Raw genomic sequence first — 19,030 nt, 5'->3', positions numbered from 1 at the left:
TAGAGAAGAAAAAATGAAGAAAGGCGGAGAGAAAAAGGCAGAAAGGGAGGTGAGAAGAAAATTGTAACAAATTAAGCAAAAATCAGATAAATAGTAACCTCAACATATTTCAAATAATATCTGAAATAAGACTCTTGACAGATGCAGTTCAACTTAACAGGTACTGAATAAGAAGAAAGAAAGTCAGATTTAATATTACTGGGTATGTAACATATTCTAATGTCTGCCACATGCTGACATAATTAAAATAAATGGCAATATCCATAACAACAGTCATTACTTACAAAACCTCAATATACACCTAACATTGTTTTAAACATAGGCTATTGCTCAAATATTTGGTTACAAACAGTATTTAAAAAAATTAAGTTTTAGTGAGGTAAGTGAATTCATCCAAGATCATATTGAAAGCAGTGACAGGATTCTTTTAAAGTGCAGGTATCAAATGGAGTTCATATTTAGTTTTGAAACAGTACTGCTTTATTCTGCATGGAAAAAATTTACTAATTGCTACAAGGATAGGAAATTTTTCCCTGTGCTGAAGGCACTAGTATTTTAGATTTAATTTTAAAAAACTTTTTGTAGTTTATGTAACAATAGTGTTTATTTTTATGGTTTTGATGTACAAAATTACAATACCTTTGCCGACACTAAAGTGAAGTCGCTAAAATTAAAAATATGCCAGGGTTGTCTTGTCTGTATTTCTAGATTGAGTTTCCCAATTTCATTTGAATCAGTAATTACTTTTAACCTTGACTGGTATCATTCTATTACTGTATTTTAATTTTACATACTATTTTGCTTATTTATATTATACTTTTTTTAGCAAACTATTGACAACATTTTCTTTTCTTTTTTTGGGTTACACCCGGTGATGCATTCTAGAATTACTCCTGGTGGAGCTCGGGGGACCATATGGGATGCTGGGGTTTGAACCTGGGTTGGCCGCACGCAAGGCAAATGCCCTACCCACTGTACTATGTAGCTCTAGCCCCGAACTACTAACAATTGCTGCCCTCCTGAGTACTGTTCTAATGAAAGTCATGGCAATGTAGAACTTCTAGGCTCACTACTGCTGCGTATGAATAAACATTTATGAGCCTGTTCTCTTAGGTCACGGATTAATTATCATAAGACAAAAACTGAAAAAAACAACATTTTCAGTATTTGTATTAGAACTCAGTAGTACCACATCACAGAGAATTTCAGAATTGGTGTGCAGTAACACCCACACGTGATTATAGTTGAACCTTTTATAGATTGACCCTAAAGAAAGGTATTTCTCTATGGGACTTCATTCTTGGAAAGTGTCTTGATAAGGCAATGTATGAATCAAAGGAGAGAATACAGTAAATGGATATGAAAGAAAAATAAGGACCGCACGGAATTATGTAGCAAATATTAAGTTTTGATTTGCATACTTATGAAGTGAATTACCTCTTTACAGATAATCTAGACCACTGAATATAGATGAAGGTATTTTACAAGGGAAAAAATTTGTTGATATCAGGGCTGAAAAAATAGTACAATAGGTAAAATAGACATCTTGCTTGCAGCTGACCTGGGCTTGATCCCTGGCACCCTACATGGTCCCTAAAACTTCACCAGGGGTAATCCAGGAGCAAGAATTAATAAGCAATGCCAGGTGTGGCCCAAAATTTTTAAAGAAGAATTTATTGATATCACAGTCAATTATAAGAATTCTTATCACACACTTCCTAATTGCATATTATTTTTACTTTAGCTTCATATTGACATTTGTGGAAGCTAAATTTTTTAAACTTTTTTTTATTTTATAAGGTAGTTCACAATATTTGACAAACATTCAATATTCAAACACCAATCCCACCACCATTATACCTTCCCACAACCAAATTTGGGATGTTTCCATCTAAAGCCCTGATCCCTGTTCGAAAGCACAACCAAAATAATATATTTTGTATTGTCTGTTATGAAGAACCGCTGAAAATGCTTACAAAAAAAGTATTTAGGAAACAGTGTGAAGATTGTTCTATTTTGGCAGGGGCCATTAAGACATTCTTTAGGATATCACTAACATGTTGTTAAAGATTGAGTGATGTGAGCTTTTGTATATATAAATATAAATATATATATGTATATATGCAAGTTAAATTTTTTAGTAGATTTCTGGTCTTGCTGTAAGTCCTACACTCATATGATCTACCTCTTGAGCCATGATGATGTGCCATATGGTTAACAGGACTTTATCCTGGGAAACCTGACCGAATCAGCCAAGTACTTCACCAGTAAAGTTTGTTCAAGTTGGTGAAAAAATATTGGTGACTAATTAGTGAGTCATATTCTTCCTGGCCTGAAAGAATGTAACTATCTTGTCACATAGAAGAGCATAGGCAGGGAAGCATCTAGTTGCTAAGATAAACTTGTGATTGAAAACTCACAAGAAATAGGGAGCCTCATACTAGACTGACAAGGAAATGAATTATTCTCAGCCAAAAGAGCCTGGGAAAGGATCTCAGGCTACCAAAAAGGAACACTACTTAGTTGACACTTTGATTTATTTCAGCCTTGTGAAGCCTGGAGCTGAAAATCCAGTTAAGCAGGCCTGGACATCTGACCTATAAAAACTTTGAGATAATAAATTGACATTATTTTAAGCTGCTAATTTTGTGGTAATTTACTGTATAGCAATAAAATATGTTTATCATATCATTTGGTTCTCATTATAGCCTCATGAAGTGAGATAATCTAGGAATTATAACAAGACAGATTGCTAATATCTATAACATATACATTATTAGCATGAGCCAAATACTGATCTGGACCTTAGCACTGACTCCAAACAATAATGCTAAGAGATGGGATCTTTATTTATTTTGGTTATTTATTTATTTTTGCTTTTTGGGTGACACTCCTGCCTCTGCACTCAGGAATTACCCCTGGTGGTTGGTGCTCAGGTGACCATATGGGATGCTGGAGATCAAACCCGGGTTGGTTGTGTGCAAGGCAAATGTCCTACCAATTGTGCTATCGATCCAGCGCAGAGATGGGAACTTTATTATCTCCTTTACAGATCAGAAAAATAAAGACAACCAGAAAGGGTAAAAGACCTGTCCAGGGACACAACAATTAGTAAAACTGAAGTTACATACACATGATTAAATATCTCAATGAGTGAAAGAGCAAAACACAAACCCCAAAGCTCCCAAACTGCTTAGTACTTTCAGTAATTGGTGCCTTCACACAACGACATATTAGATGTGGAAGCAAGGTTTATACCATTCAAAAGAAAGTAATAATTGTTCTAGACTCTGGTAAATGATCTAAGTTTTTTCCACTAGCCTCACTAAAACTCTCATATTTTTCAAAAGTCAAAATATTGAAGTATTTTCATTGTTAATGGTGAGACTCTGTGAAACCACTCACAGATGACAGAAACAATTCAAGATATGATAGCAGTGCCAAGTGCTGTTATGGCAAAATACCAATGCATCAATCCAGGAAGAGCTAGGAACTCAGCATGGAATGCCCTCTTGTTGTTATGGTAGCAGAGGAATTGTTCATTCTTTCTGTTGAAAGTTTTAGGTTCATGCATGTATTTTTTGGCAAAGATATTTAATAGGTCAGACCATTAAATATTGAAACAGAAGTTAAATCTTCATAATTTTGGAAAAAACTCAGGTTAGGCATTTATAGTTCTATCGTAAAGGGAGAAGTTAGGCTACTTACTAGTCTCGTTGTGTGTGATATCTACAATACAGCCTAATGTAAAACTATAATTTCACTGTAAAGTTGAAGGGGGCAATTCCTTCATTTTGACTAATCAATTAGGTGCACCACAAATTTCACAGAAAATGCTTTGACATCATCTGCAAACCTGAAGGCACTCCCATGAATTGAGAAATGAATGAATTTAAGACTGACTGATGTGGAAAACATTTTAAAAGGTAAATGATTAATTATGTGGTTGACTAAAGAATAAGAGAAGGGCTCAGACTTTTGAAAAAAGGTAAAGGACTTTCTTGGGTAACTTGTTATATAATTAAATTAATTAGATCAAAAAGATATATTGATTCCACATTTAAAAGAAAATATTTGAAGAAATAGAAGTGGAAGAACATTCCATGCTCATGGATTGGAAGAATCAAGGTTGTCAGAATGACTATCTCAATTAAACTACTATAGAGATTCAATGCAACAACTATCCAAACCGGACATTTTTCAAGGACTTTAGACAGTCAATTATAAAGTCTGTGTGTAATCATAAAAGACTCCACATAGACAAAACCATACTGAAAAAAAAAAAAGAAACTGAGATGCATCTCATTACCTAACTTGAACCTATATTCTAAAGCCACAGTGATCAAAACGGTATGATACTGGCATAAAGACTCTGACCAATGGATCAGAATAGAATATCCCAGGATAACTCTTCATGTATATGGTCAGCTAATTTTTGGAAAAGGAGATGAGAGCATAAAATGTAATAAAGACAAACTATTTAACAAATGATGCTGGGAAAATTAGATAACCACATATAAGTAAAAAAAGCTGGATCCATATTTCATACCTTACAAAAATGTCAACCCAAAGTGAATCAAAGGCCCTAAGATCATACCTGAGTCTATAAAGTACATAGAGGAAAATATTCGCAGAATTCTTCAAGACTTAGACCTTTAAAGGAGTCTTCAGTGATATGATGGCATTGGCAAAGGCTACAGAATCAAAACTAAACAAACGGGACTACATCAAACTTAAAAGTTTCTGTAGGACAAAAGAAACATGGGCTAAAACTAAATGACAGCTAACCGAATAGGAGAAAATATCTGCACTCAATACATAAGAAAGGGTTGATATTCAGCATTTATAAAGCACTCACAAAGATCAACAACAACAAAAATCTAAAAGCCCTATTAAAAAAATGGGGAGATGAAATGAACAGATATTTCTCTGAAGAAGACCAATATATGGCCAACAGGTACATGAAAAAATGCTCACCATCACTTATCACTAGGGAAATACAAATCAAGATAACAATGAGGTAACATCTTATGCCAGTGAGAAAGGTACAGAAATAAAATACTAGGAACAGTTTCCATTGGCAGGCATGTGGTGAAGAAGAAACCCTCATTCACTGCTAGTAGGGATATTATCTGATCCAAACCCTGTTGAAATAGATGAAGGTGCTGTGTAAATTCAGAATTGATCTCCCATGTGTCCTAGCAATTCCACTTTTGAGTATTTAGCTCCAGGTCAGAAAAACATTCATTCAAATGAACATTTGCATGCAATCCCCAGGACAGAAAAATATTCACGCAAAAGAACATATGCATATTCATTGCAGCACTCACTACAATAGCTAAGATTTGAAATCAATCTAGATGTCCAATGACAGATAAGTGGATCATGAAGATCTGGTGTGTACACACACACACACACACACACACACACACACACAATGGAATACTATGCAGCTGTATGGAATGATGAAATCATGCAATTTGTGGCAACATGGACAGAACTGGAAGACACCATGTTAAGTGAAATAAGCCAGAAGATGAAGAATAAACAGAGGATATTATCACTCATAGGCGGGAGCACTGTAGCACTGTCCTCCCGTTATTCATCAATTTGCTAGAGCGGGTCCAGTATGTCTCCAATGTGAGATGTGTTGTTACTGTGTTTAGTATATCAAATACGTCACAGGTAGCTTTCCAGGCTTTGCCGTGTGGGTGAGATACTTTCGGTAGCTTGCCGGGATCTCCAAGAGGGGCGGAGGAATTGAACTTCGGTTGGCCAGGTTGGCCGCATGCAAGGCAAATGCCCTACCAGCTGTGCTATCACTCATATGTGGTATTTAGAATAATTGGATAAGGGATTGCAATGTCTTAAAGGGAGGACGCCCTGAACTAACTCTGGCCACAGAGTACAGGGAGGAGAAGAAAAGAAAGAGTGTAGGGGAGGTGTAGAAGAGACAGATGAGAAACAACAGAATCCATGTCACGTGATTAAGGTACAAATGTGAGGTCAAGGAATGTAAGAGACAAACATCCAAACCAGAGTCAATAACACTGGAATCAAGGGACCCAAACTTTAACAACCAAACTCAGAAAGGTACCCATCAAAAAGGCAGGCTGGAGGTTCATGGGGGCAGGTCTGGGATTTAATCTTGGAATACTGGTGGAGGGAGGTAGACACTGGTGTTCTGCAATATTGTGTGTCTAAAATTCAACTATGAGTATCTTTGTAAATCGCAGTGTTTAGTAAGATAATATGGAAAAAAATCCCCAAACAAAGTAATCCTTCACATTTGTTAGTTTGTGTGGTTCCCATGCCAACACTAGCTTCTTCATTTTAGCAATATCTTAGGAGACACAAGAAAATTGTTTAAAGTCATGAAGATGGTAAGCAATAAAGAGACATTTCATCTTTTGACATTCAACCTCATCTATTTTCATTATCTTGAAGCTTTACTAACTTTCAAATATATGTCTCAGGGAATCATAGTATCTTGGTTCAAAGAAAGCGCATTTGTTTGTAATCCTTACCTCAGAGTCAACATCTGCTCCATCAAGATAAAAGAAGACTGAGTCAGAGCCACAGAACTGAATATGAGAAAATAAGTAAAGTAAGTAAAGGCCCTCCTGTTGTTCATAGATTTGCTCGAGCGGGCCCAGTAATATCTCCATTGGAGACTTTGTTGTTACTGTGTTTGGCATATCGAATACGTCACGGGGAGCTTGCCAGGCTCTGCCGTGCGGGCAAGATACTCTCGGTAGCTTGCCGGGCTCTCCAAGAGGGGCGGAGGAATCGAACTCGGGTCGGCCATGTTGGCTGCGTGCAAGGCAAACGCCTTACTGCTGTGCTATAGCTCCAGTGGCTATATTATATTTATGAGAAAATAAACTGGCTTTTTCTAGAAATACAAGGAATAGCTTTTGTCCAGGGACAATGAAAGACTCACTCTACTTTCTGTAGACTGCTAAGGATGTGATGGTACTGTTCAGAAATCTTCAGAACTCATTGCATGTAAATATTAGCATCTAAAATCTTAATGTGTTTTGTGTTTTATGATTTATAAATAACCCCTTGGGCACTGGTGTCATGTGTTATGAGTAGAGAAACAATGGAAAAGAAAATTAACATGCACACTCTCTGTGGTTTATATAATTTTAAAGAATTGTTTATCATATATCTCACCGAAATGAGGTACAATGTAACTGAATTCTCTGACTTCGATAATACCCAATTATTCAACAAGATAATTAATTTACTCTTTGTATGTCAGTTTTATATAAACAGTTTTAAATGAGAAAAATAATAGATAAATGTGTACATGCTTAGTTTAAACATTAATATTCTGGCTTACAAGATCACAATTAATGATCATGGTTGGTGGTACATGGATATCATGTGTGGTGCTGGAAATTTAACTGGGGTCAGCATGCAAGGTAAGTGCTATACTATCTACCCCTATACTATCTTGCCTAAATCGATTATTTCTATGTCTGATTTCCTTGAGAACACTTCTATGAGAAAATGTTACCCTGATACCAAAAGTAGACAGAGATATACAAAAAAAAAGAAAATTAAAGACCTATATCCCTGATGAGCACATATGCAGTGATTATCAATGAAATATTAGCAAACTAGATCCAATAACATATAAAAAATACATCAAGACTAAGGATTTATCTGGAATATGCAGATATGGCTTAATACATACAAGTAAATCAATGTAATAAACCACACCAATAAAAATAAAAATAAAAATCATATGATCATGTTAATAGATACAGTGAATGAAGTGGAGCAAGGAAAACTTCAACAAATGGTGCTGGAATAAATGATTGATCACATGCAAAAAAAATAATGATGACCCCTTTCTAACACTGTGCATAAAAGTCAAATCAAAATGGATTATAGACCATGATATAAGACCTGAATTTATAAGCTATGTTGAGGAAAATATCGGAAGAACAATTTATGACATTTAAAGCTAGAGGTATCTTCAAATAATGGCACTGGCCCAAGAAAATGAAGCAAACATAAATAAACGATACTACATCAAACTAAGAAACTTCTGTACTCAAAAAAAAATGAGAACCATAATAGAAAGGCACCTCATTTAACAATAAGTAAAAAAGAACCTTCTATTAGGAATTAAAAAAGAGGGTAGATTTGATGTAGTTACATGGAATTTATTAGCCTGCATACCAGATTTAAAATCTGGTAGAATAAATTTAAAATTATATTAGAATACTTATTAAAAATCAAACTAAATATAATAGTGTACATTTAGACAATGAATATCTTCAGGGCTGGAGCGATAGCACAGCGGGTAGGGCGTTCGCCTTACAAGCAGCCAACATGGCCGACCCGAGTTCGATTCCTCAGCCCCTCTCGGAGAGCCCGGCAAGCTACCGAGAGTATTCATATGCCAGACACAGTAACAACAAAGTCTCCAATGGAGACGTTACTGGGCCCGCTCGAGCAAATCGACGATCAACGGGAGGGCCTTTACCTTTACCTTTACCTTTAACTGTTTCTTTAAAATATAATCAATGAGTATCTTGCCCACATGGCAAAGCCTGGCAAGCTCCCCGTGATGTATTCGATATGCCAAACACAGTAACAATTGTCACAATGGAGACGTTACTGGGGCTGCTCGAGCAAATCAATAAACAACGGGAGGACAGTGACAGTATAATATGGGAGATGAAATATTTAAATCAGCTGACTAAATGTTCCCAAGATACTATTCCCCCATGCCGATATTTGTGAGGTACTCCTTTTAATAGTGTGATGTCACAACAAATTTGAGATAGAAAGTGTGAGAAAAATAAATTACTGAAAGCCGATTAATGAACACGTTTGAGGGACTAACAGTTCTAAGAATGACTGCGATCAACAACAAATGTTAGTGAATATGATTTACATATGACTCAGATGCATAGGGCAGAAGTCCCTGGAAGAAACTATCTTTAAGTGCAGTTATGTTTAGGGAACAGAGATCCTATAGTGGTAAAGAAGCTTGCCTTCATAGGGTTGAGCTTTTCATCTCGGGCATCACATATGGTTGTCTGAGCACTGCCAGTCACAATTCCTGAGGAAGGAGTCAGGAATAAATCCAGATACTGCTGGTTCTGGACCAAGACCCAACACTAAACCAAAACAAAAATGAACAATGACAAAAGCAAACAACATGAAGAGTAATTGTATTTAAATGAAAAACAAATTGAAAGAAAGTAGCCAAGTACCAAGGGTTAATACTGGTATTGGTTTTTGCTTTGTACCATTGTTGAAAGTGTTTCATGATGGAACTTTTGTAAGTTTTCTTCTTACTCTTCACATAAAAATCATTTGAACCCAGAGAGAAGGCAAGATAAATAAGTGTTCTATTTTGACTTCTCATCAGATGCAGGAAGCTTCAAAACATCTTTAATAAGGATGTTGCCAACAAATCATGGGCTCAGTTCCAGTCATGTTGAGCTTCTGAATTTTTAGAACTATATCCTGAATATCTTTATTCCTTTGAACTTTCTCATAGTTCATGCTATAACTTCCTCTGCACAGCCCTTATACTTTTCCTTGGTTTTGTGGTTTTTACAAAAAAGAGCTCAAGGCCTTTTATAGAATTCTTTTCCTCCTTTTGTCATTCTGAACTTTAATTTTGTATAGTGAGCCAAGTTTTCATTTTGAAAAGGAATTTCATTTCTTCAAACATAATGAAAAGAAAGCCTTTGATGCAACTGACTACTATACTTTTGAAAGTAAACTATAGTATGGTACTAGAATAATCCACTCCCAAATATGCACTGATATAAGGATTATTTTAAGCTGAACGTACTTGAGAAGCAGATATAAAATGTCTATATTCTCTCTTTTGTGTTTAAAGCAGACATAAGATTGCCTCTTCTCTTTACAAGAGAAGAAAATTAAATGCCCAGGTAGAGACTGTCCAGTGTGGAAAATAGTAATAAATACGGACACTACCAAGAGCTGCATTACTTTTTATGAAATATTCCACCATTTTATTCAGCATTCTCATTACTCCAATCTCATATGATAACTTGGTGTTAAACTGGATATAAATTTTTTTCAAATTAAGTAGGTATGTAGTATTTTCAACAAATACACTTAGCATTGGTTTTAATACTTCTAGTAAAGCAATTAATACGTTGTGAGAAAATTTAGTTTTAAAAGTTCTTGCTTCGCTTCCTCTTTGTCCCCAACACTGTGCGGGTCTTCTTCTCCTCTCAGGTCACTTAATCCGTCAGTATTTGAACCCGGGACTTGGCTTTCTCCATGCAAGTGCCCCAAGCATCCTCTAGGACCTTGGGACAACAGGAGCCCTGAGCCTCTTCCTCTTTGTCCCCAATGTTGTGCTGGTCTTCTTTCCCTCCCAGCTAGTACCCGCCCCCCACATCAGTTACCTGTGAGGGCGTGACCTCTTCAGTAGTGGGCGTGGCTTCTGTAGAAGTGGGCATGGCCTAATTTATCTGGGCAAATGCTCATGCGGCCGCAGGTAGTTTAGTGATACAAAAAAATCTAGCATAACATCTCAGTTCCCATACCTACACACAAACATGAAGAAACAACGCAAATTTCCATCACATGGGGATGATGATGAAAAGAGTCCAGAAGCCTCAGTAGGTGCTACCCACCAAAAGGACCTCTCTGAGAGAGAACTCAGATATGAAGTCATGAAGATGTTCAATGAACTCAATGAAACAGTCAGACAGATATCCAGTAACATGACAAAACAATCGAGAAATTACGGGAAGAAATGAGAGCAGAAATGTCACGAATAAAAGATTCCACAGATGAAATAAAAAAAACTCAGTTTGTGCCCTCAACAGCACAATGACCACAGCTGAAGACAGAATCAGTGAGCTGGAAGATCAGCTGCACCAAGCCAACATGCAATAACAAACAATGGCAAGAGACCTCAAAATAGCTCTAGAGCGAATCAGAATCCTAGGAGATGATTCTAAGAGGAACAACATTAGAATCATTGGAGTACCAGGAGCTCTGGGAAATAATCCCAATGAAAAAGCCACGGTTAAACAAATCGTTGGTGAAAAATTCCCAGAGCTGGACAATGCAGCCATTCAGAGTCAAAGAGCCCGAAGGGTGCCAACTAAAAGAGACCATAACAAAAACACTCCAAGACATATCATAGTTAGAATGATAGATGCCGCAGGTAGAGACACAACACTACAAGCAGCAAGGTCAAAGAAGGAAATCACATACAAAAGAGCACCCCTTAGATTCAGAGCAGACCTATCAAAGGAAACCCTCCAAACCCAAAAGCAATGGTGGGATATAGTGAAAAAATTCACTGAAATGAATGCTTCACCAAGAATACTCTATCCGGCTAAACTCTCAGTCAAACTCAAAGGAACAGCACACTATTTTCTAGATAAACAGCAGCTCAGAAACGTCATAGACTCAAAACCAAACCTAAAAGAAGGGCTAAAGGGGCTACTATAAGACAAGACAAACCCTACAAGCACAACAGGCCCTTACAGAATGATGACACAAAACCCTAAACAATAATGTCTCTCAACGTCAACGGTCTAAATTCACCAATTAAGAGACACAGAGTGGCAAATTAGATTTAGAGACAGAACCCAATATTCTGCTGCCTAAAAGAAACTCATCTGAACAGTCAGAGCAAACACAGACTCAAAGTTAAAGGATGGAAAACAATCCTGCAAGCAAACAGCTCCCTCATAAAAGCTGGGATGGCCATATTAGTATCTGACAACATAAATTTCAGGTTGAAAAAAATTAGAAGGGACAGTGAAGGCTATTTTCTCTTCATCAAGGGATACGTACAACAGGAAGAAATCACGCTCTTAAATGTATATGCACCTAATGAGGGAACAGCTAAATATTTAAAACAACTGCTAACAGATTTTAAGGAGGACACTGCTAGCAACACAATAGTAGCTGGAGACTTCAACATCGCCTTATCACCTCTGGATAGATCAACAAGAACAAAACTCAGCAAGGAAACATTGGCTTTGAAAGAAGACATAGAAGAGAGAGGGCTTATAGACCTACACAGGGCTTTACACCCCAAAAAGAAAGAACACACATTCTTCTCCAGTACACACAGAACATTTTCCAAAATAGACCATGTGCTACGACACAAAATATACCTCAATAGAATCAGGAAGATAGAAATAGTATAAACAATCTTTTCAGACCATGATGCACTGAGAATAGAAATGAATCACACACAGACACAGAGAACCAAATCAATCACCTGGAAATTAAACAACTCAATGATGAACAATGGGTGGATCAGGAAGGAAGTCAAGGATGAAATCAAAAGATACCTGGAAACAAATGAGAATGAAGACATGAGCTACAAGAACCTATGGGATGCAGCTAAAGTGGTGTTAAGGGGAAAATTTATAGCTCTGCAATCATTTCTCAGGAAGAAAGAAAGGGCCCACATAAATAACTTGACCTTATAGCTCAAGAGTTTAGAAAAGGATCAACAAAAGGAACCCAAATCAGGCAGGCGGAAAGAGATCATAAAACTTAAAGCAGAAATCAACGACATGGAAACCAAAAAAAAAAATCTAAAAGATCAATGAAACCAAGAGCTGATTCTTCAAGAAAATAAATAAGATAGATAAACCACTAGGAACACTCACAAATAAAGAGAGAGAAAAACCTAATAAATCGAATCAGAAATGGGAAGGGGTATATCACAACAGAAGCCAAAGAAATTCAAAAGATCATCAGAGACTACTTTGAAAGTCTGTATGCCAGGAAACAAGAGAACCTAGAAGAAATGGATAAATTCCTGAATTCCTATAATCTCCCAAGGCTGAATCAAGATCTAGAGTACCTGAATAGACCTATTCACATCAAGGAAACTGAAACTGTAATTAAAAGTCTTCCCAAAAACAAAAACCCAGGTCCAGATGAATTCACTAGCGAATTTTTCCAAACATTTAAAGAAGACCTACAGAAAGAGAGGGATACACATAGAAAGATTACATTCATCTGGGGAACATAAAGTAACAAAATAGGAAACTAACACCCAAGAATGACCGAGACCCAAGAATGGCCGAGATTAGTACCAGAAATTTTGCTCCATGGCTTGGAGGCCAGCCACACATGCTAGGGAAAAAGGGAGCTCAGATAGAGAAGGGAGCACCAAATAAAGGGTGTTGGGAGGATCTTCCCAGGATGGGAGAAGCATGCTGAAAGTAGACTATAGACCAAACATGATTGCCACGCAATGCCTCTTTTGCAAACCACAGCACTCTAAAGGAGAGAGAGAACAAAAGGGAATGCCTTGCCACAGAGGCAGGGAAGGATGGGGGATGGGGGGTGGGAGGGGTACTGGGATCATTGGTGGTGGATAATGGGCACTGGTGGAGGGATGGATACTTGATCATTGTATAACTGAAACCCAAGCACAAAAATTTTGAAAGTCTACAACAGTACCTCATGGTGTTTCACTAATAAAAATTAAAAAAAAATGTTTTTGCATCACATTTTTTTGAAGTAAATTTATTCTAGCTTAAAACCCCAAATGCTTTTCACATAGATAGCTCTCAATTGACCGCTCTTATCCTGTATTGGAAAACTAAAGTATAAATATGCCTTTCAGCTTTGCAACATTTTTAAGTACTTTTAAAAAATATGTTACTAAAGACCATATGTTCTTTGCTCTATGCAGGAACTCCTGACATTCAAAGGCAAACAAACATATTTAAAGCATGCCCTTCTCTACTAAGGAACTCATTTTTTTATTAGATGTCATTCTGCCTTTTGGTTCATAAATAAATTCCATCTGTGAATGTGAATATTCTGACAGGTTAAAGAAATAATGAACACTCCCAGTATATCTCTATTAAAATTCCATTTATTATTCATAAAAATATCTTAATACACTGTTTTTGTGTATTGTTTCTCTTTTTTATTATATAAGTTAATTATATCTGAAGACTTCTATGTCATATGCAAATTATTATGTAAAAAAGCTACCAATTTGGATCTTGTAGCTCCTAGTAAATAATTTTATTCACTTTTTTAGTGATTTATAACTCTAATTAGATATTGAAACTTGAAATCTCTGGATCATTCTTAATTATTTTAATGACTAAATATAGCTCTACTGAAAAACCATAATTAGAGCACCTTAATTACTGAAAGTACTGGTATATTTATTCTGTCTATAGTTGAAGTGATCAAATGGCAATATTTCCAAAATTAAGTATAATAAAAAAATACAAGGACTACTCTAATTATAAAGTCATGCAACACACATTAATAATTAGGTCATTATTTGTATGTGAATTAAATATTTATTAAGAATCAAAATGTAGAATTAATGAAGATTCAGATTAATAATTTAAAATGCATTAATATAATTATTTTCCCAATATAAGGGAAATAATATTCTTAGTATTTGTGTCGGTCTTCAGTACTGTTTACCAAGTATTTTGGACTCTCTGCCTCCCGTTATAATTATATTTTCCAAGCATCTGAAGAGAGTATATCTTGGCAACATACTTTAGTTAAAAACTGTGAGAGGAGTAGCTTGAAACACTTTAGCCAATAATTTTTTGCATTTTCTTCTTCCTGCTTTAATCTACAAGATGGCGACTCTGTTGCCTGAACTTCCCTGTGACTCCAACAGGAGGAACTCCTGATTCACCTCCAATGGACACCTCCCATAGGGGAGACATACTTTTATACTCCACTGAGGGTTTTAACGTTGCATGTTAATGAAGCAAATTCTAGCTTATCCTGACTGAGAGATAATTATAAAGGCCATATAACTGAGTAGCTAATGGTGTAGACTGCAGAGCCAAAATTCTCAGATGTGAACCACTAAGCAGATATTAGTTGTTACGGTTCTTACAGGACTAGTACTACTTCTACCTTTTATAGCCTTCAAAACAGAAAAAAGGGACAAAGACTGACATTTCAGGGTATGTAATAGATCAATGTTATTATTGTTGATTCTTTATAAACATAAAACACAAATGGTACTATAAGAACAATAAAATAATGGCTGAAAATAATGACAGCAAAATACCAAATTCTTACAACATAATAGAGATTATTTTAAGTTCCTTACATATATTAGCTATTTGATTCTCCAATAGGCACTATGAAGTAGGCATCAAGCTCACTTTGTGATAAGTTACAGAATCAGAATGAATTTTCCCAAGGCTATCAAATAGATATGGTATCACTGAAATTTAGAGATAAAATACTTAATAGTCTTCTTGTATACTGCTACCAAAGTATGTTAAACTATAATTGTTCCTTCACTTTCATCTCAAAAATAGAATTTTTCAGGTGTGTCCATGAATTGATTTTAGAAATTTAGGTAATTGTTAGTCATAAAAGATAATAGTTTGTATTTTGACTATGGTTTTCATATACAAAATTATTCAACATATTCCAAAATATGTTTAATTTCAAAAATAACATATAAACAGAGTCTGGCAAACTCCCCATGGCATACCAAATATGCCAAATACCAGTAACAATGATGGGTCTCATTCTCCTAAAGAGCCTTGAATATAATCTCAGGGCTAGGATGAAAGAGACGTTACTGGGGCCTGCTCGAGGCAATCGACGAATAACAGGATGATGAATGATGAATGAAAAAAAGATATAAATGGTAAAGTGGACTCATTATAAAAGTGTACCTTGATGAATTTTACCCATGACCATCCTTGATTTGATCACTAGACAGATATTTAATTAAGACAAGGACACCAGGAGTCTTCTTTATTATCTTACTCAGTCATTAACCTTTACAAAGTAATCATTCAGTTTACCATACAATGATTTTGCTTAGTAATTTAGACACCTATACAAATGGCATAATATAATATGCAATTTTATGTTTAATTTTTTTTACTAAACATTTTATATGTAGTTTATTCTAAATTTAATACCATGCTTAGTGGGTTTTATTGCCATTCTACTGTATAACTGTATAAAAAATTCACTTCTTAATTTTGTGATTGATGAAAATTTGCATTAATTTCTTACAGAATGGGTTTTTATGGTTAATGTTCTTATAAATGTAAATATATATGCACACACATATACCTATATATGTGCCATGAACATATGAAAATATTACAGTCTTCTGTCCTTATATATATTTGTAGGTATATCTGTTGATTCTATAATTTTAACAGCTAGGTCATAAAGTATTTATTTTATTACAGCAAAAAGCAGAGTTGTGTTATAATGTTGAGTCTGTGCCTATGTCAAAGTCATATAATATTTTAGTATAATGTTTTCAAGGATTTTAAAAATATTTTATTGACAATAAATCAGTGATTTTGTGCAAGGGAGATATGGTATATGTCATGATTTTTTTCCCATGAGAATATCCAAGGGAGTCAGCATGATTATAGAAAATGCTATCATCTCCCCAAAGCATTTTAGTGACATTTATGTCATATTTCAACTGATCATATGTGTGTTGATCTACTTATGGGCTTCAAATTTTGCTGTAATGACCTGTCATATACTAGATTTTTCACTATAGTTAGGAAAAGAAGTATTCTAGCTATATTTAAGAATGCGCAATAGCATTTAAAGTGTGACTAATTTTGCTTAAAATAAAAAGAAATCCTAAAAGGAATAAAATAATCAGCACACAAAACAATGGAGCCATGCTTGATAAAGGGGTGGGGGGAGGTAAGATTTTTACTTCAGCACATTGAAATTCATTTTTATTTTTATGACCAACATCAACAGAAATTGTTCATATATTTATTTATGTTTTCTAGAAATGCATTGCTCATTGTGGTTTCAATAATTCAGTTCACTTTAGATCGTGAACAATAAAATCTCAAAAAAAAAAAACCCCAAAAGCACTATTATACAAAAGATATCCACAAAATAATTTGTTTTCAATAATATGAGTAGTACCAGACTATAGTGTCAAAGTTGGGGCAAAAAGTTCTTTGCTATAATTGTTATTTTACAGGTCACTGAGGGCAAAGTAAAGTCAAAAAGTCAACTGGTATCTGTTTTATTAATTCTCCTTCAAGGTTGATTATAGACAATAGTTCAATGATTAGTCAAGTGACAGTCACTAAGCATCTGAAAGTAGATAATTCATTGTTGAAGCTGAATCACCAAATCCAAGAAGAAAAATGCAAGGCAAGCAGAATTAAGAATCCAAATAAGCACAGGTGAACTTAACAGGAGACAATAGTAGTATAGTGGAACAGAAGGAATTCCAGAGTGAGCGTATGCCAAAATACTCCTGGAGAATGTGCTCTAGCAGTTTAAACTTGTGGCTTGGTTGGAATACAGTCTATAATCCAGATTTCTTGCTGAGATCTCTACAGTAAAAATTGACTGATCACAATATTGAGATTGGGCCAGGATTTTTTAAACAACCTATCTTATGTTGAATTAGCTCTTCATTTGCATTTCTTCACACCTATAATTTTTCCTGCCTTGGATGACATTAGGATTTCAAAGTCCAAAGGCATTATTGTTGTCCATCCAACCTAGGATTTTGACGGATGCCTTGAGCCCATCAAAAAGAAAATGCTTTGTCTGCTTTTATCACTTCAAATGTGAAGTAGTTGGTCACTGGGGGCCCATTGGCAGTTACAAAAGTTGTAAATAAGAAATGTTTGGAGATGCAAGATACAGCCTGAGGAGTTGCCTTTCTGTTGTCAAATCCGTTTACCTTAAGACAAAGTCATACACCCTCATCTCTGAGATAATTAACAAATGTGAATGAAAGAATGAAGAGACCACCAAAAGCTCAGTCATTTTTATTAAAAAGCCTTAGAAAAGACTTTTCTGCACAGAGAGCCACATGTAGTCTTTTTTTTGGGGGGGGGGGAATCCTGGAGAACCAAATTTTCAAGGCAATTTTGGTAATCCATAGATATGCTAAATTTAAAGATTACTTAGATTAGGGCTGGAGCATAGCACAGGGGTAGTCAGCCCTGCAGAGCCGGGTTGATTCCTCCGCCCCTCTCTGAGAGCCCGGCAAACTACCGAGATTATCTCGCCTACAGAGCAAAGCCTGGCAAGCTACCCCTGATGTATTCAATATGTCAAACACAGTAACAAGTCTCACAATGAAGACGTTACTGGTCCTGCTCGAGCAAATCGATGAACAACTGGAGGACAGTGCTACAGAGCTACTTAGATTAACCTGAAGAGAGGGGCTGGATAAGTGGTTTATGGGACCTTCATCTCCAGGAATGTCAGTCATTATCCTGGTGGTAAACGCCCTTCGTAGGGGTTCTGTAACCATTCTTATCTCTGCAATCTCTCAGAATGAAAATTCCTTTGAGATAAATTCATTTAGGAGACTGCTACACCTAACCCCTAACCCCCCCCCCACCCCATTGGTATGTAAATGCCTTTCCTGCTTAGATTAGCATAGATAAGGCAAATGCATGTAAATGGTTGTTCTTGATTTTTCTGATGAATGCTGTTTTAAGACAATAAATAAGGCAAGAGATGGAGAATAGGGCTCTCAGGAGGCTGTTAGCCCCAGCCCCAGATTTTTCCCACTTGTGTCTATTTTGTTTTCTAAGTGGTACCCCTGCTTCACCCAGGACTAGTCCCTAGCATTTGTGTCTTGAAGCTAATCCTTTGTCATACTGAAAATAACCTCTTATCACACATTAGTGCTGTTTTTTTACTGATACAGTAAAAGTGGAGGAGGAGCAGCAGCAGCAGGTAATTTAGTTAAAACTGGTCATTTTAAATCTTATTTGTAGGGGGCAACCAATCAGGCAGCAGACCCAAATATTATCATGGAAAACATAACATTGAAATACTAAGAGGTGAGACAATTATTCACAGTGCAAATATGATACAGAATTATCATGAATATTGTTGAGTAAAAACTATAAAGAAAAACAAAATAAATGATGCAATGGAAGCCAACAAGAGAAAAGGGGGTCACAATACCGAAAAGCCTAAAAGCAGACTTCATCATCCCAAAGTGAAGCATTCTGGTATATGGATTACTTTCAATTAAAGTTAATTAAAAACAACTTGT

General features: G+C 35.8%; 1 protein-coding gene across 1 annotated transcript in view; it reads right to left on the bottom strand.

The window, feature by feature from the left end:
• KCNH8 (potassium voltage-gated channel subfamily H member 8) overlaps positions 1-19,030 on the bottom strand; it is a 388,965-nt gene that overhangs the window by 143,898 nt on the left and 226,037 nt on the right. The window lies entirely within an intron of this gene.

The sequence above is a fragment of the Sorex fumeus genome, unplaced genomic scaffold (assembly GCF_029834395.1).
Source record: "Sorex fumeus unplaced genomic scaffold, SorFum_2.1 ptg000072l, whole genome shotgun sequence".
NCBI lineage: Eukaryota > Metazoa > Chordata > Mammalia > Eulipotyphla > Soricidae > Sorex > Sorex fumeus.
Note: the sequence above shows the minus strand (reverse complement) of the source record. Positions and strands in the feature narration are given on the sequence as shown.